At 48.2% G+C, this 16,359-nt stretch overlaps 1 pseudogene; it reads right to left on the reverse strand.

Annotated features, from left to right (window-relative positions):
• Position 1: 1 nt before the first annotated feature.
• On the reverse strand, positions 2 to 15,103 carry LOC129830595 (zinc finger BED domain-containing protein 4-like; annotated as a pseudogene).
• Between the last annotated feature and the right edge of the window lie 1,256 nt (positions 15,104 to 16,359).

Here is a 16,359-nt window from a genome sequence, read left to right on the forward strand (position 1 = left end):
TCTAGGGGCGCAACCCGGCATCCCACATGGGCGAGCCTGACGGCCGGCCAAGGCACGGGCGCTGGACAAACCGGCTGGGTGTAAAATCCCGATGAACCGGCTGAGGCGTGGGAGCCTGGCGACCCGGTTGAGGCGTGACAGCCTGAGGATCCCGCTGGGCTAAGGGAGCCTGATGAGCTGGCTGAAGTGTAGATGCCTGGCAAGCCGGCTGAGGCGTAAAACTCTGGCGATCCGGCTGAGGCCTGACGTGGGATGGGCGCAATCCGAGTCAACCGGGGCAAGAAACCTCTCGAGCCAGCTAGGGCATGACAGCCTGACAAGCTGGCTTAGGCACCCCCGTTTCCATCGGTGGCGGCCCCCGGACCCGACGTCACCACCAACCGGTCACAAGGTTACTAATAATTTACAGCAAACAGTATCTTCTGTAAATACTGGCCCTAGAGCCATCTCCTCCTGGTACCCCAGTACAGAAACATTAACTTATGCTATGGAATGCGGTCTTGTTAGGCTTATCACTCAAAGACATCGTAAATCTTCTGTCAGTGTTGAATCTCCCAGAGGCCAATCCTCAGTAGAACACACACAGATGAAAGTTTTCCTATACCCCCTATTCTGTTGCATAAAACAACCATTTAATGGAATACCAGTATTATAACATAATCTTGTAATTTCTCCACCATAATACCAACCCACACCAGGTTTAAATAAATGTGGGCTTCTCCAGGCTTCTTCAACTCTGTATGTGACACTGAGACAGCTTGAGAAATATTTGTAATGTACTGTACTCAGTCCCATATTATTTCTGTTCTTGCTCACCTGTCCTCTTCCTGTTCCACATAATAAACCCAGCTATGGTGATTAGGGCAGGGAGGATGACAGCTACCACTACTCCAATAATGATGGGGCCAGATTCAGGAGGCTTGACTGAGTTATGAACGTACACGCATGCACACACAGTGAATATTACTGTAAATCACTGAATTCTCTGTCATCATGTAAGATATGAATCCTCTTACCACTGTTTGTTTTTATCACAGACTGATCCAGTTTGATGGTGCTGATGTTTTCTTTGTGTTCAACCACACAGGTGTAGTTGTTGTTCTCACACTCATCACAGTCCATTGTGAGGTGAGCACTTTTCTGGAAGGTTCCATCATCGTTGGGGAGAATCTCTCCATGCTCCACATCTTCATGCTGTTCTTGTCCATCTTTCTGCCAGACCACCATGACTCCTCTGGGGTAGAAACCTGTAGCGTGGCAGGTCACTGGAGAGGAGGGGGTCTTCTGGAGCAGAGACACTGCGGGAGGGACTGGAGAGAGATAAGAGATAAGTGATCTTGTAATATCATACAGTATGGAGCTGTTGATAAAATATTATAATTATATGATTGACCATGTAATATCATACAGTATGAAGCTGTGAATAGAATATTATAATTATATGATTGACCATGTAATATCATACAGCATGGAGCTGTGAATAGAATATTATAATTCAATAATGTAACATACATGATCTGCGAGTCTTTGTAATTTCTGACATGTTTGTAAAACCCCTATCGGCAATTGATTGTATACCTACCGCTCGGCCTATGTTTAAACACAGATCCTCACTCTACAATGAAATGTAGTAAACATGTCATTTAGTCTGGAGACTAAGAACTGCCCAAGTAGTTTTCTGAAGTTCAAATAACTAGCAACATAATTCTAGCAACACTGTATCTGTACTGACCTGCAGAAGTTATAGGAATCCAGAGAAACTAGAGACTGGAAGAAATCATTTCTTTATCAGTTTAGATGAGACTGAATGGTAACTGTCACGCCCTGACCTTAGAGATCCTTTTTATGTCTCTATTTTGGTTTGGTCAGGGCGTGAGTTGGGGCGGGCATTCTATGTTTTGTGTTCTATGTTTTCTATTTCTGTGTGTTTGGCCGGGTGTGGTTCTCAATCAGAGGCAGCTGTCTATCATTGTCTCTGATTGAGAACCATACTTAGGTAGCCTTTTCCAACCTGTGTTTTGTGGGTAGTTGTTTTCTGTTTTTGTGTCTGCACCAGACAGAACTGTTTCGGTTTCGTTCGTTCTCTTTGTTGTTTTGTTACTTAGTGTTCAGTTGTATTATTAAATCATGAACACTTACCACACTGCGCTTTGGTCCACTTCTTCATGCAACGATGACCGTTACAGTAACGCTGGGTTGAACAACACAACTGTATAATTTTCTTTCAATAATCTCTCCAACATGGCCAACAAACGGGGTCATAACTTGTTTATGTTTTGTTATCAAGTTTAATCTTTAACGAGTGACACAATGGTGCATAAAACACCTTCTGTTATTCAACAAAGACAACAAGGACTAATTAAGATAGTTTACAATTCAAATATTTTCATGTTCTTGCCGTAATGTCATAATGAGTTTTATTCTGTCTGATGTGCACTGTTTTATATTTTATGTCCCTGATGGGTTGCCATAGATGACTGTTGGGTACGAAGTTGTAGGTGAAATGAAAACACACCAGTGGAGGAATTATGATCCAATAGGAGATGAAAGAAGTACAATGTCATAATTTTACATTTTAGTCATTTAGCAGACACTCTTATTTAGAGCGACTTACAGTTAGCGCATTCATCTTAAGATAGAGTAGCTAGGCGAGACAACCACATATCACAGCCATAGAAGAACATTTTTCCTCAAAAAAGTAGCTATCAGCAAAGTCAGAGCAAGTAAGAAAAAAATAAAGTGAAGTGTGAGTGTTAGTTCATGAAAGAAGGGGGGTGAGAAGGGGGTGCAAGGGGTGGGTGCTGTGGGATTATTGAAGATACTATTTGAAGAGGTAGTGTTTCAGATGTTTTTGGAAGATCAGCAAGGAATATGCTGTCTTAGCTTCAGGGGAAGCTGGTTCCACCATTGGGTTGCCACAACAGAGAAGAGTTTTGACTGGGCTGAGCGGGAGCTGCTCTCCCGTAGGGGTGGGAGGGCCAAGAGACCAGAGGTGGCAAAATGGAGTGCACGGGTTCGGGTGTAGGGTTTGAGCAAGTGAACTGAGCAACATATATTGAAATAGAAAGTCACATAGGCTACAGTGAAGGATGAATAATACCACAGTGCCATCTATAGGTAGATGGTAACTCTCCTCACCACTGTCTCAGAGAAATCACCTGATGAGTCTCTTGACTTTTGTGTATCTCTGTTGCTCCGGGGTAATGTTTCCCCTAGGTACAGATCTAGGATCATCTTCCCCTCCCACTGTCCTACCTTAACTGTGGGTGGTGAAAGAAATCTTACCCTGTATAAACTTCTGCCAACATAGTTAATCTTTATTGTCAACAGAGAACTGGCATTTGATTGGGCACACATCGGGAAATAAGATAAGCAGAGCAGAGGCCATAGCCTGCCTTGTCAGATAAATCAAATCAAAGTGTATTTTTCACATGCGCCGAATACAACAGTGAAATGCTTAGTTACAAGCCCTTAACCAACAATTCTTTAAGAAGTTTTAAGAAACATAAGTGTTAAGTAAAAAATAGATAAAGTAAAAAATAGAAAATCAAAGTAACAAATAATTAAACAGCAACAGTAAAATAACAATAGCGAGGCTATATACAGGGGGTACCGGTATAGAGTCAATGTGCGGGGGCACCAGTTAGTCGAGGTAATTGAGGTATGTACATGTAGGTAGAGTTAAAGTGACTATGTGTAACCGGTGTGAAATGGTTAGCGGGGTGTGCGAGACCTTGAAGTAGTTGTTCCCCTTGCTCTGCCGTTACCCATCGCTTTTGTGGAGCAGTGATGCACCCACTACCCTCTGTAGTGCCTTGCGGTCGGAGGCCGAGCAGTTGCCATACCAGGCAGTGATGCAACCAGCACAGGATACTCTCGATGTTGCAGTTGTAGAACCTTTTGTGGATCTGAGGACCCATGCCAAATCTTTTCAGTCTCCTGAGGGGGAATAGGCTTTGTTGTGCCCTATTTACGCCTGTCTTAGTGTGTTTGGACCATGATAGTTTGTTGGTAATGTGGACACCAAGGAACCTGCTCCACTACAGCCCCGTCGATGAGAATGGGAGCGTGCTCGGTCCTCTTTTTCCTGTAGTCCACAATCATCTCCTTTGTCTTGATCACGTTGAGGGAGAGGTTGTTGTCCTGGCACCACACGGCCAGGTCTCTGACCTTCTCCCTATAGGCCGTCTCATCATTGTCGGTGATCAGGCCTACCACTGTTGTGTCATTGGCAAACTTGATGATGGTGTTGGAGTCGTGCCTGGCCATGCAGTCATGAGTGAACAGGGAGTACAGGAGGGGACTGAGCACGCACCCCTGAAGGGCCCCCGTGTTGAGGATCAGTGTGGCGGATGTGTTGTTACCTTCCGTTACCCCCTGGGGGCGGGCCGTCAGGAAGTCCAGGATCCAGCTGCAGAGGGAGGTGTTTAGTACCAGGGTCTTTAACTTAGTGTTGAGCTTTAATGGCCCTATGGTGTTGAACGCTGAGCTGTTGTCAATGAATAGCATTCTCACGTACAGTTGAAGTTTACATACGCTTAGGTTGGAGTCATTAAAACTCATTTTTTAACCACTCCACAAATTTCTTGTTAACAAAATATAGTTTTGGCAAGTCGGTTAGAACATCACTTTGTGCATGGCACAAGTAATTTGTCGAACAATTGTTTACAGACAGATTATTTCACTTATAATTCACTGTATCACAATTCCAGTGGGTCAGAAGTTGACATACACTAAGTCGACAGTGCCTTTAAAAAGCTTGGAAAATTCCAGAAAATGATGTCATGGCTTTAGAAGCTTCTGATAGGCTAATTGACATCATTTGAGTCAATTGGAGGTGTACCTGTAGATGTATTTCAAGGCCTACCTTCAAACTCAGTGCCTCTTTGCTTGACATCATAGGAAAATCAAAAGAAATCAGCCAATCAGCCAAAATTGTAGACCTCCACAAGTCTGGTTCAGCCTTGGGAGCAATTTCCAAACGCCTGAAGGTACCACATTCATCTGTACAAACAATAGTACGCAAGTATAAACACCATGGGACCATGCAGCCGTCATACCGCTCAGGAAGGAGATGTGTTCTGTCTCCTAGAGATGAACGTACTTTGGTGCGAAAAGTGCAAATCAATCCCAGAACAACAGCAAAGGACCTTGTTAACATGCTGGAGGAAACAGGTACAAAAGTATCTATATCCACATTAAAACGAGTCCTATATCGATATAACCTGAAAGGCCGCTGAGCAAGGAAGAAGCCACTGCTCCAAACCCGCCATAAAAAAACAAAAATAGAACTGTTTGGCCATAATGACCATCGCTGCAAGTGACTGGAACATTTGCAAAAATCGCTGAAGTTGTAGACATATTTCCCTCAAGAACTTTAAACATCAGCTATCTGAGCAGCTAACCGATCGCTGCAGCTGTACGTAGCTCATCTGTAAATAGCCCACCCAATCTACCTACCTCATCCCCATTGTCACGTTCCTGACCTATTTCTGTTAGTTTGTTGTATGTGTTAGTTGGTCAGGACGTGAGTTTGGGTGGGCATTCTATGTTGTGTGTTTCTATGTTGGTTTAGGGTTGCCTGGTATGGCTCTTGATTAGAGGCAGGTGTTTGGCGTTCCTCTAATTAAGAGTCATATTTAGGTAGGTTGTTTCACTGTGTTCGTTGTGGGTGGTTGTCTCCTGTGTCTGTGTCGATGTTACACCATACGGGACTGTTTGCGGTTTGTTCATTTCATGTAGTCTGTTCCTGTTATTTGTGTTCTTCACGTTATATGTAAGTTCGTCGTTTCAGGTCTGTCTACATCGTTTGTTGTTTTATTAGTTATCAAGTATAGTTCGTTTTCATCTGTTTTGTTTGTTTAATAAATCATGTCATCATACCTCGCTGCACATTGGTCTTCAGATCCCTCTCTCCTCTCCTCGTCTGAGGAGGAGGAGGATTTAGAGTATCGTTACAGAACCACCCACCAATCCAGAACCAAGCAGCGTAATTTCGAGCAACGGGAGAGTATACAGGACTTGTGGAGTTGGTATTTAACGGAGAAGGACCATGGGCTAAAGTGAATAACAGTCCATGGGAACAGCTGGAGGCAGTTCGGAGAGCGGAGGAAAAGAGAGAGAGGAACCGGCGTTATGAGGGGACGCGTCTTGCACGGAAGCCCGAAAAGCCCGTGAGTAACACCCAAAAATTTCTTGGGGGGGGGCTAAGAGATAGTGGGCCTAGGGCAGGTAGGAGACCTGCGCCCACTTCCCAGGCTTACCGTGGAGAGCGGGAGTACGGGCAGACGCCGTGTTACGCAGTAGAGCGCACGGTGTCTCCTGTACGTGTGCATAGCCCGGTGCGGGTTATTCCACCTCCCCGCACTGGTAGGGCTAGATTGGGCATTGAGCCAGGTGTCATGAGGCCGGCTCAACTCGTCTGGTCTCCAGTGCGTCTCCTCGGGCCGGCATACATGGCACCTGCCTTACGCATGGTTTCCCCGGTTCGCCTACATAGCCCGGTGCGGGTTATTCCACCTCCCCGCACTGGTCGGGCGACCGGGAGCATTCAACCAGGTAAGGTTGGGCAGGCTCAATGCTCAAGAGAGCCAGTACGCTTGCACGGTCCGGTATTTCCGGCGCTACCTCCCCGCTCCAGCCCAGTACCACCTGTTCCTCCTCCACGCACTCTCCATGTAGTGCGTGTATCCAGTTCGGTGCCTCCAGTTCCGACAACACGCACTAAGCCTCCTGTGCGTCTCCTGAGTCCTGTACACACTGTTACTTCTCCCCGTACTAGTCCTGATGTGCGTGTACTCAGCCCGGTGCCACCAGTGCCGGTACCACGCACCAGGCACAGAGTACGCTTTGAGAGTCCAGTGTGCCCTGTCCCTGCTCCCCGCACTAGGCTTGAAGTGCGTGTCTCCAGTCCGGTGCTTCCAGTTCCGGCACCACGTACCAGGCCTACAGTGCGTCTCAGCCGGCCAGAGTCTGCCGTCTGCCCAACGGCGCCTGAACTGTCCGTCTGCCAAGCGCCGCATGAACTGCCCGTCTGCCATGAGCCTGCAAAGCCGCCCGTCTGCTATGAGCCTACAGAGCCTTCCGCCAGACTGGAGCCGCTAGAGCCTTCCGCCAGACAGGAGCCGCTAGAGCCTTCCGCCAGACAGGAGCAGCCAAAGCCTTCCGCTAGACAGGATCAGTCTGAGCCATCCGTCTCCGCAGCGCCATCTGAGCCATCCGTCTCCGCAGCGCCATCTGAGCCATCCGTCTCCCCAGCGCCATCTGAGCCATCCGTCTCCCCAGCGCCATCTGAGCCATCCGTCTCCCCAGCGCCATCTGAGCCATCCGTCTCCCCAGCGCCATCTGAGCCATCCGTCTCTCCAGCGCCATCTGAGCCATCCGTCTGCCCAGTGCCATTAGAGCCGCCCGTCTGTCCCGAGCCGTCAGAGCCGATCGTCAGTCAGGAGCCGCTAGAGCCATTCGTCAGTCAGGATCTGCCAGAGCCGCCAACCAGACAGGATCTGCCAGAGCCGCCAACCAGACAGGATCTGCCAGAGCCGCCAACCAGACAGGATCTGCCAGAGCCGCCAACCAGACAGGATCTGCCAGAGCCGCCAACCAGACAGGATCTGCCAGAGCCGCCAACCAGACAGGATCTGCCAGAGCCGCCAACCAGACAGGATCTGCCAGAACCGCCAGTGAGCCATGAGCGTCCAGAACCGCCAGTGAGCCATGAGCGTCCAGAGCCGTCAGCCAGCCATGAGCGTCCAGAGCCGTCAGCCAGCCATGAGCGTCCAGAGCCGTCAGCCAGCCATGAGCGTCCAGAGCCGTCAGCCAGCCATGAGCGTCCAGAGCCGTCAGCGAGCCATGAGCGTCCAGAGCCGTCAGCCAGCCATGAGCGTCCAGAGCCGTCAGCCAGCCATGAGCGTCCAGAGCCGTCAGCCAGCCATGAGCGTCCAGAGCCGTCAGCCAGCCATGAGCGTCCAGAGCCGTCAGCGAGCCATGAGCGTCCAGAGCCGTCAGCCAGTCATGAGCTGTCCCTTAGCCCAGAGGGGCTATTTACCCAGAACTGCCCCTCAGTCCAGAGCTGTCTCTCTGTCCGGAGCTGCCTTTCAGTCCGGAGTTGCCCCTCTATCCTGAGCTACCTCTCTATCCTGAGCTACCTCTCTATCCTGAGCTATCCCTCTGTCCTGAGCTATCCCTCTGTCCTGAGCTATCCCTCTATCCCGGGGCTGCCCCTTGTATTGATGTTACCCAAAGGATTAAGTGGGTGTAGTATGAGGGTGGTCATTTGTAGGGGGAGATGGAAGCTGGGATTGACTATGGTGGGGTGGGGACCTCGCCCTGAGCCTGAGCCACCACCGTGGTCAGATGCCCACCCAGACCCTCCCCTAGACTTTGTGCTGGTGCGCCCGGAGTTCGCACCTTATGGGGGGGGTTATGTCACGTTCCTGACCTATTTCTGTTAGTTTGTTGTATGTGTTAGTTGGTCAGGACGTGAGTTTGGGTGGGCATTCTATGTTGTGTGTTTCTATGTTGGTTTAGGGTTGCCTGGTATGGCTCTTGATTAGAGGCAGGTGTTTGGCGTTCCTCTAATTAAGAGTCATATTTAGGTAGGTTGTTTCACTGTGTTCGTTGTGGGTGGTTGTCTCCTGTGTCTGTGTCGATGTTACACCATATGGGACTGTTTGCGGTTTGTTCGTTTCATGTAGTCTGTTCCTGTTATTTGCGTTCTTCACGTTATATGTAAGTTCGTCGTTTCAGGTCTGTCTACATCGTTTGTTGTTTTATTAGTTATCAAGTATAGTTCGTTTTCGTCTGTTTTGTTTGTTTAATAAATCATGTCATTTCACTACGCTGCGCCTTGGTTTAATCCCTGCTCCTCCTCTTCGGATGAAGAGGAGGAGGAACGCCGTTACACCCATACTGTTTTTATTTACTTTTCTGCTCTTTTGCACACCAGTATCTCTACTTGCACATCATCATCTGCTCATTTATCACTCCAGTGTTAATCTGCTAAATTGTAATTATTCGCTCCTATGGCCTATTTATTGCCTACCTCCTCATGCCTTTTGCACACACTATATATAGACTTTCTTTTTTTCTACAGTGTCTTTGACTTGTTTATTGTGTTATTGGCTTGTTTATTCCATGTGTAACTCTGTGTTGTTATCTGTGTCACTGTAACGCTCGTCTTCCTCCTCGTCTGAAGAGGAGCAAGGATCGGACCAAAACGCAGCGTGGGTTGAATACATAATAATTTTAATAATAATAACGATGACGAAAAAAACACTTGAACAAACTACAAAATAATAAACGACGTTAACAGACCTGAACTTGAGAACACATAAAACATGAACGCACGAACAGGTAGGAACAAACGAACGAACGAACGAACGAAACGAAACAGTACCGTGTGGTGAAACAAACACAAACACAGACACAGCAACAATCACCCACAAACAAACAGTGAGAACAGTCTACCTTAATATGGTTCTCAATCAGAGGAAACGTAAAACACCTGCCCCTGATTGAGAACCATATCAGGCTTGTTGACAATGAACCCAACATAGAAACACATAACATAGAATGCCCACCCAGCTCACGTCCTGACCAACTAAACAATACAGAACAAAGGAAATAAGGTCAGGAACGTGACAGTACCCCCCCCCCCCCCCCCCCAAGGTGCGGACTCCGGCCGCAAAACCTGAACCTATAGGGGAGGGTCTGGGTGGGCATCTGTCCACGGCTCTGGCTCTGGCTCTGGACGTGGCCCCCACCCCACCATAGTTAATCCCTGCTTCCGTGGCCTCCTTTTAATGGCGACCCTCCATATCAGCAGCACCGGACTGAGGGGCAGCACCGGACTGAGGGGCAGCACCGGACTGAGGGGCAGCACCGGACTGAGGGGCAGCTCCGTACTGAGGGGCAGCTCCGGACTGAGGGGCAGCTCCGGACTGAGTGACGGCTCTGGCAGGTCATGGCTGGCTGACGGCTCTGACAGGTCATGGCTGGCTGACGGCTCTGACAGGTCATGGCTGGCTGACGGCTCTGACAGGTCATGGCTGGCTGACGGCTCTGGCAGGTCATGGCTGGCTGACGGCTCTGGCAGGTCATGGCTGGCTGGCGGCTCTGGCAGCTCCTGTCTGGCGGGTGGCTCTGGCAGCTCCTGTCTGGCGGGCGGCTCTGGCAGCTCCTGTCTGGCGGGCGGCTCTGGCAGCTCCTGTCTGGCGGGCGGCTCTAGCGGCTCCTGTCTGGCGGACGGCTCTAGCGGCTCCTGACTGATGGACGGCTCTAGCGGCTCCTGACTGATGGACGGCTCTGAAGGCTCAGGACAGATGGGCGGCTTTGAAGGCTCAGGACAGATGGGCAGTTCAGACGGCGCTGGGCAGACTGCAGACTCTGGCCGGCTGAGGCGCACAGTAGGCCTAGTGCGTGGTGCCGGAACTGGTGGTACCGGGCTAAGGACACGCACCTTAAGGCTAGTGCGGGGAGCAGCAACAGGGCGCACAGGGCTCTGGAGACACACAGGAGGCTTGGTGCGTGGTGCCGGAACTGGTGGTACCGGGCTGGAGACACGCACCACAGGGCGAGTGCGTGGAGGAGGAACAGGGCTCTGGAGATGCACTGGAAGCCTGGTGCGTGGTGTAGGCACTGGTGGTAATGGGCTGGGGTGGGGAGGTGGCGCCGGATATACCGGACCGTGCAGGCGTACTGGCTCCCTTGAGCACCGAGCCTGCCCAACCTTACCTGGTTGAATGCTCCCCATAGCCCGACCAGTGCGGGGAGGTGGAATAACCCGCACTGGGCTGTGTTGGCGAATCGGGAACACCATGCGTAAGGCTGGTGCCATGTATGCCGGCCCGAGGAGACGCACTGGAGACCAGACGCGTTGAGCCGGCTTCATGGCACCTGGCTCAATGCTCAATCTAGCCCGGCCGATACGAGGAGCTGGAATGTACCGCACCGGGCTAAGCACACGTACAGGAGACTTTACCGCATAACACGGTGTCTGCCCGTACTTTCGCTCTCCACGGTAAGCTCGAGGAGTTGGCGCAGGTTTCCTAACTGCCTTCGCCACACTCCCTTGTAGCCCCTCCCCAAGAAATGTTTGGGCTTGACTCTCAGGCTTCCAGCCTCGCTTCCGTGCTGCCTCCTCATACCACCGCCTCTCGGCTTTAGCTGCCTCCAGCTCTTCACGAGGGCGGCGATATTCTCCCGGTTGTGCCCAGGGTCCACCGTTGTCCAGAATTTCCTCCCAATTCCAAAAGTCCCGCGATCGCTGCTCCTGCTGCTGCTGCCGCTTACCACGCTGCTTGGTCCGAGTGTGGTGGGTGATTCTGTAACGCTCGTCTTCCTCCTCGTCTGAAGAGGAGCAAGGATCGGACCAAAACGCAGCGTGGGTTGAATACATTGAATACATAAGACGAAGACGAAAAAAACACTTGAACAAACTACAAAATAATAAACGACGTTAACAGACCTGAACTTGAGAACACATAAAACATGAATGCACGAACAGGTAGGAACAAACGAACGAACGAACGAAACGAAACAGTACCGTGTGGTGAAACAAACACAGACACAGCAACAATCACCCACAAACAAACAATGAGAACAGCCTACCTTAATATGGTTCTCAATCAGAGGAAACGTAAAACACCTGCCCCTGATTGAGAACCATATCAGGCTAGTTGACAATGAACCCAACATAGAAACACATAACATAGAATGCCCGCCCAGCTCATGTCCTGACCAACTAAACAATACAGAACAAAGGAAATAAGGTCAGGAACGTGACAGTCACACTGCTTTGCTTTATCTTGTAAATGAGAACTTGTTTTCAACTAGCTTACCTGGTTAAATAAAGGTGAAAAAAAATGTATTGTTATGTTTGGAGGAGAAAGGGGGATGCTTGCAAGCCGAAGAACACCATCCCAACTGTGAAGCACGGGGGTGGCAGCATCATGTTGTGTTGGTGCTTTGCTGCAGGAGGGACAGATGCACTTCACAAAATAGATGGCATCATGAGGGAGGAAAATTATGTGGATATATTGAAGCAACATCTCAAGACATCAGTCAGGAAGTTGAAGCTTGGTCGCAAATGGATCTTCCAAATGGACAATGAACCCAAGCATACATCCAAAGTTGCGGCAAAATGGCTTAAAGACAAAAAAGTCAAGGTATTGGAGTGGCCATCACAAAGCCCTGACCTCAATCCCATAGAAAACTGAGTTTAAATGTATTTGGCTAAGGTGTATGTAAACTTCCAACTTCAACTGTAGGTGTTCCTTTTGTCCAGGTGGGAAAGGGCAGTGTTAAGTGCAATAGAGATTGCATAATCTGTGGATCTGTTGGGGCGGTATGCAAATTGGAGTGGGTCTCGGGTTTCTGGGATAATGGTGTTGATGTGAGCCATTACCAGCCTTTCAAAGCACTTCATGGCTACAGACGTGAGTGCTACGGGTCGGTAGTCATTTCGGCAGGTTTCCTTAGTGTTCTTGGGCACAGGGACCATGGTGGTCTGCTTGAAACATGTTGGTACAAACTCAGTCAGGGACAGGTTGAAAATGTCAGTGAAGACACTTGCCAGTTGGTCCGTGCATGCTCTGAGTACATGTCCTGTTAATCCGTCTGGCCTTGTGGCCTTGTGAATTTTGACCTGTTTAAAGGTCTTGCTCACATCAGCTACGGAGAGCGTGATCACACAGTCGTCCGGAACAGCTGGTGCTCTCATGCACTTCAGTGTTGCTTGCCTTGAAGTGATCATAAAAGGCATTTAGCCCGTCTGGTAGGCTCGCGTCACTGGGCAGCTCGCAGCTGGGTTTCTCTTTGTAGTCCATAATAGTTTGCAAGCCCTGCCATATCTGATGAGCGTTACAGCCGGTGTAGTAGGATTCAATTTTAGTTCTGTATTGACTAGAGGTCGACTGATTATGATTTTTCAATGCCGATACCGATGCCGATTATTGGAGGACCAAAAAAGCTGACTTATAGATTTATAATATTGACAATTACAACAATACTGAATGAAAAATGAACACTTTATTTTAACTTAATATGATACATAAATACAATCTATTTAGTCTCAATAAATAATGAAAAGTTCAATTTGGTTTAAATAATGCTAAAGAAACAGTGTTGGACAAGAAAGTAAAAGTGCAATATGTGCCATGTAAAAAAGCTAACGTTTAAGTTCCTTGCTCAGAACATGAGAACAAATGTTAAAATTATTCACCAGCTTTCAGGAGTCTTCAATATTCCCAGTTAAGAAGTTTTAGGTTGTAGTGCAGAAAGCAGAGCTTGTCTGCATGGTCCCCTGTCAGTCTGCTCCTCCGCTTATCATAAATGATCCCCACCTCACTGAACACTCTCTCGCTTGGGACCGAAGACGGTGGAGGACAGAACAACTTATTTGCCAGTAGAGCAAGTGATTGAAGTCTGTCCTCATTCTGCTTCCACCACACCAAAGGCAAGCCACTCTTTCTGTCAATGACAGGCTCTGTGAGGTAACGCTCCAACTCAATTTCAAAACTGCACTGGACTTCAGCCCTGCCCTCTTGGCTTCCAAGGATTCTAGCATAGAGGCTGTCCACCAGACTGGGTGGCTGATCTACCCGGACTCTTTGCCTTTTGCACCTGGATCTGGGTCCTCCTCTTCACTCGTCCCATATGCTGTGGCTCTGGGATTTGGTTTCCTTAGTAGGTCAGATTCCTCCTTCAGCCACTCGTTTGCTGTCTCTAGTGCTGTCCCTGAGGTGAAGGCGTAGCTCTTGTAACGTGGATCCAGGACAGTTGCCAGCACCAGGCACTTGGTCTCCTCGGCCTTGGAGAACCGCCTTGTCAGACTGTCCAACATGGTCTTCCGTAAAGTTTTGATGCCTTGAGTAGAAGAACCCTCCTGCTGCAGCATCAGCTTCAGCACCAACACACTGGGGATGAGGCATGCTGCTGTAGAGTTGGAGTGGCTCATCTCCAGTGTCACCTCCTCCATAGGTGCCAGAGTCTCAATTAGGTTAGAGACAATGTCCAACTGTGCAGCAGACAAACTGCTGATGTGTCCGTATTCACCTGCATACACATTCAGTGCACGCCTCTGTTCAAACATCCTCTGCAACATGTGTTGAGTTCCAGCGAGTTTGAACTGCTTGGATGATGCTGTGTTTGGGAAGGCCAAGCTCTTCCTGAATAGCCCTCAGCCTCTGTTTGGCCAGTACATAGTGGTCAAAGGGAGTTGCACAGCTCTTCAACATGGCAATAATGTCTAGCACAGCTCTCTGACTGGATAGTCCATCATTGATTACAAGCTGTAGGGTGTGTGCACTGCAGCTGACGTCTGGAAGCTCTGCCAGTCTCATACCTTTCACCATGTTTGCCCCACTGTCCCTGAGGACCAGCACTACACGTTCTGTGGGGATTTCCCAGTATTCCAACATGGTCAAAAACATCTCTCTGATGTAGTTTCCTGTGTGTGATCCAATCATAGTCTTGACATTCAGCACAACCTGCTTTCTTGTCCAGACACTGTCAATGAAATGTCCAGTAAGGCTCATCAGGGACTCTGTAGTGCCTGACCAGCAGTCAGTTGTGAATGCCATGTGTGGAGCGTTCCCTGCTGCCACCAGATTCTTCACTTTCATCACAACTCTTTCATGTGTTTTATCTAGCATTCCTGTGCAAAATAATTTTTCATCTTTGATCCTGTACCGTTGAGCAATAGTAATCAGCCGCTGAAAACCAACGTCAGACACCACTGTGAATGGCTGGTTGTCAGTGGCAATCATCTCAATAATTGCTTCATCCATCTTCTTGGCCCTTGGGTCTTTGTCCTGCCATTTTGCTTGTTTATTAAAAAGTTGAAAGATTGTAGTCTGCGATGTCTGTGAACTGTCTGTATCACTTTTTCCTAGTGAAGAATTTGCGTTAGCTTTTTTCATTATTGCTTCCTTATGGGCTTTTGGATGGCTGTTCCTAAGGTGATTCCACAGGTTGGTGGTACTTTTTTTTATTTATCCGTTGCTGACCCCATGCTTACATCTTTATCACAAATAAGACACCTTGCTTTCCCTGGTGCCAATTCAATGTAATAGTCCCACACTGGTGCTCTGCTTTTCTCTGCCATCTGTAAAATGTATATAATCGTACACACACACACACACACACACACACACACACACACACACACACACACACACACACACACACACACACACACACACACACACACACACACACACACACACACACACACACACACACACACACACACACACACACACACACACACAAACAAACACAAGAGGGGTGGAGTCCAACAGTGTTGAGGTAAGTATCACGCCCTTTCCTGTAAGAGGGTCAGCATGCAGCCATCTTGTGTCTATCTATCCTCCATCATGAGACGGCTGACACACTGACCCATCAACTAGTTCTAGTAAACATGGTTTTTCATCTCCATACCGCTGAGTGGGATGCATTACATTGATAAAGGTTCTGTTTGTTATTGTCATGAACATTACAATCTTGCCATTCAACCAGGGTTTTTGTATCACTCCATGTAAACACTTATGCAAAATGAAATACAGTGGCAGTAGATAAAAGAGAACAGTAGAAAAACTCTTTTACCATCGATGTAAAGTAACTACATCGCTAACCAGTTCAAATGTTTTTGTTCACCAATAATTACTCCAATTCTCTCCCAGATGGAACCATGTTCTGGAATTCTTTAACACTCCCACAGTGTGTTCTGGTATGTGTGTGGAGGGGATAACCACATCAAGTTCAGTTAACTAATATGTCTGTGAATGGAAAGTCCCTGATAAGAATCATGAAAGGGACAAACCATCAGTCACAAAGGCTACAGTGAAGGATGAACAATGCCACAGTGCCATCTACAGGTAGACTGTAACTCTACTCAACACTGTTTCAGAGAAATCACCTGATGTCTCTGCCTGCCATGCTGAAAGAAGAAGTTCCCTCTCACCACAGATCTTAGATCAGATTACTCTAACCCCATCCTAATATAAACCATTTGATGGGTAAAACACATCCGACCCTGTATCAGTGGTTAAGGCAACTTTTACCAACTCCCTCTGTCATAGTCGCCTTTATTGTCAACAGAGAACTGCCATTTGATTTGGCACATACACCAGGAAGTAAGACAGACAGAGCAGAGGCCATAGCTTGTTTATCAGATAAATGTATCGGGTCATGGAATCCATCTTGTTACCTTTTTATCTGCATTCTGCAACAATCAGGACATTCTGTGACATTCCGACTCAGGAAGTACAATCTATTGAAAATGCAGTTGATTTAATCTGTTGACTTTATACACAAAACATGTTAAGCCATATATGAATGGCATTAGAAGTAAAACGTTTT

The sequence above is a fragment of the Salvelinus fontinalis genome, chromosome 32, assembly GCF_029448725.1.
Source record: "Salvelinus fontinalis isolate EN_2023a chromosome 32, ASM2944872v1, whole genome shotgun sequence".
Lineage (NCBI taxonomy): Eukaryota > Metazoa > Chordata > Actinopteri > Salmoniformes > Salmonidae > Salvelinus > Salvelinus fontinalis.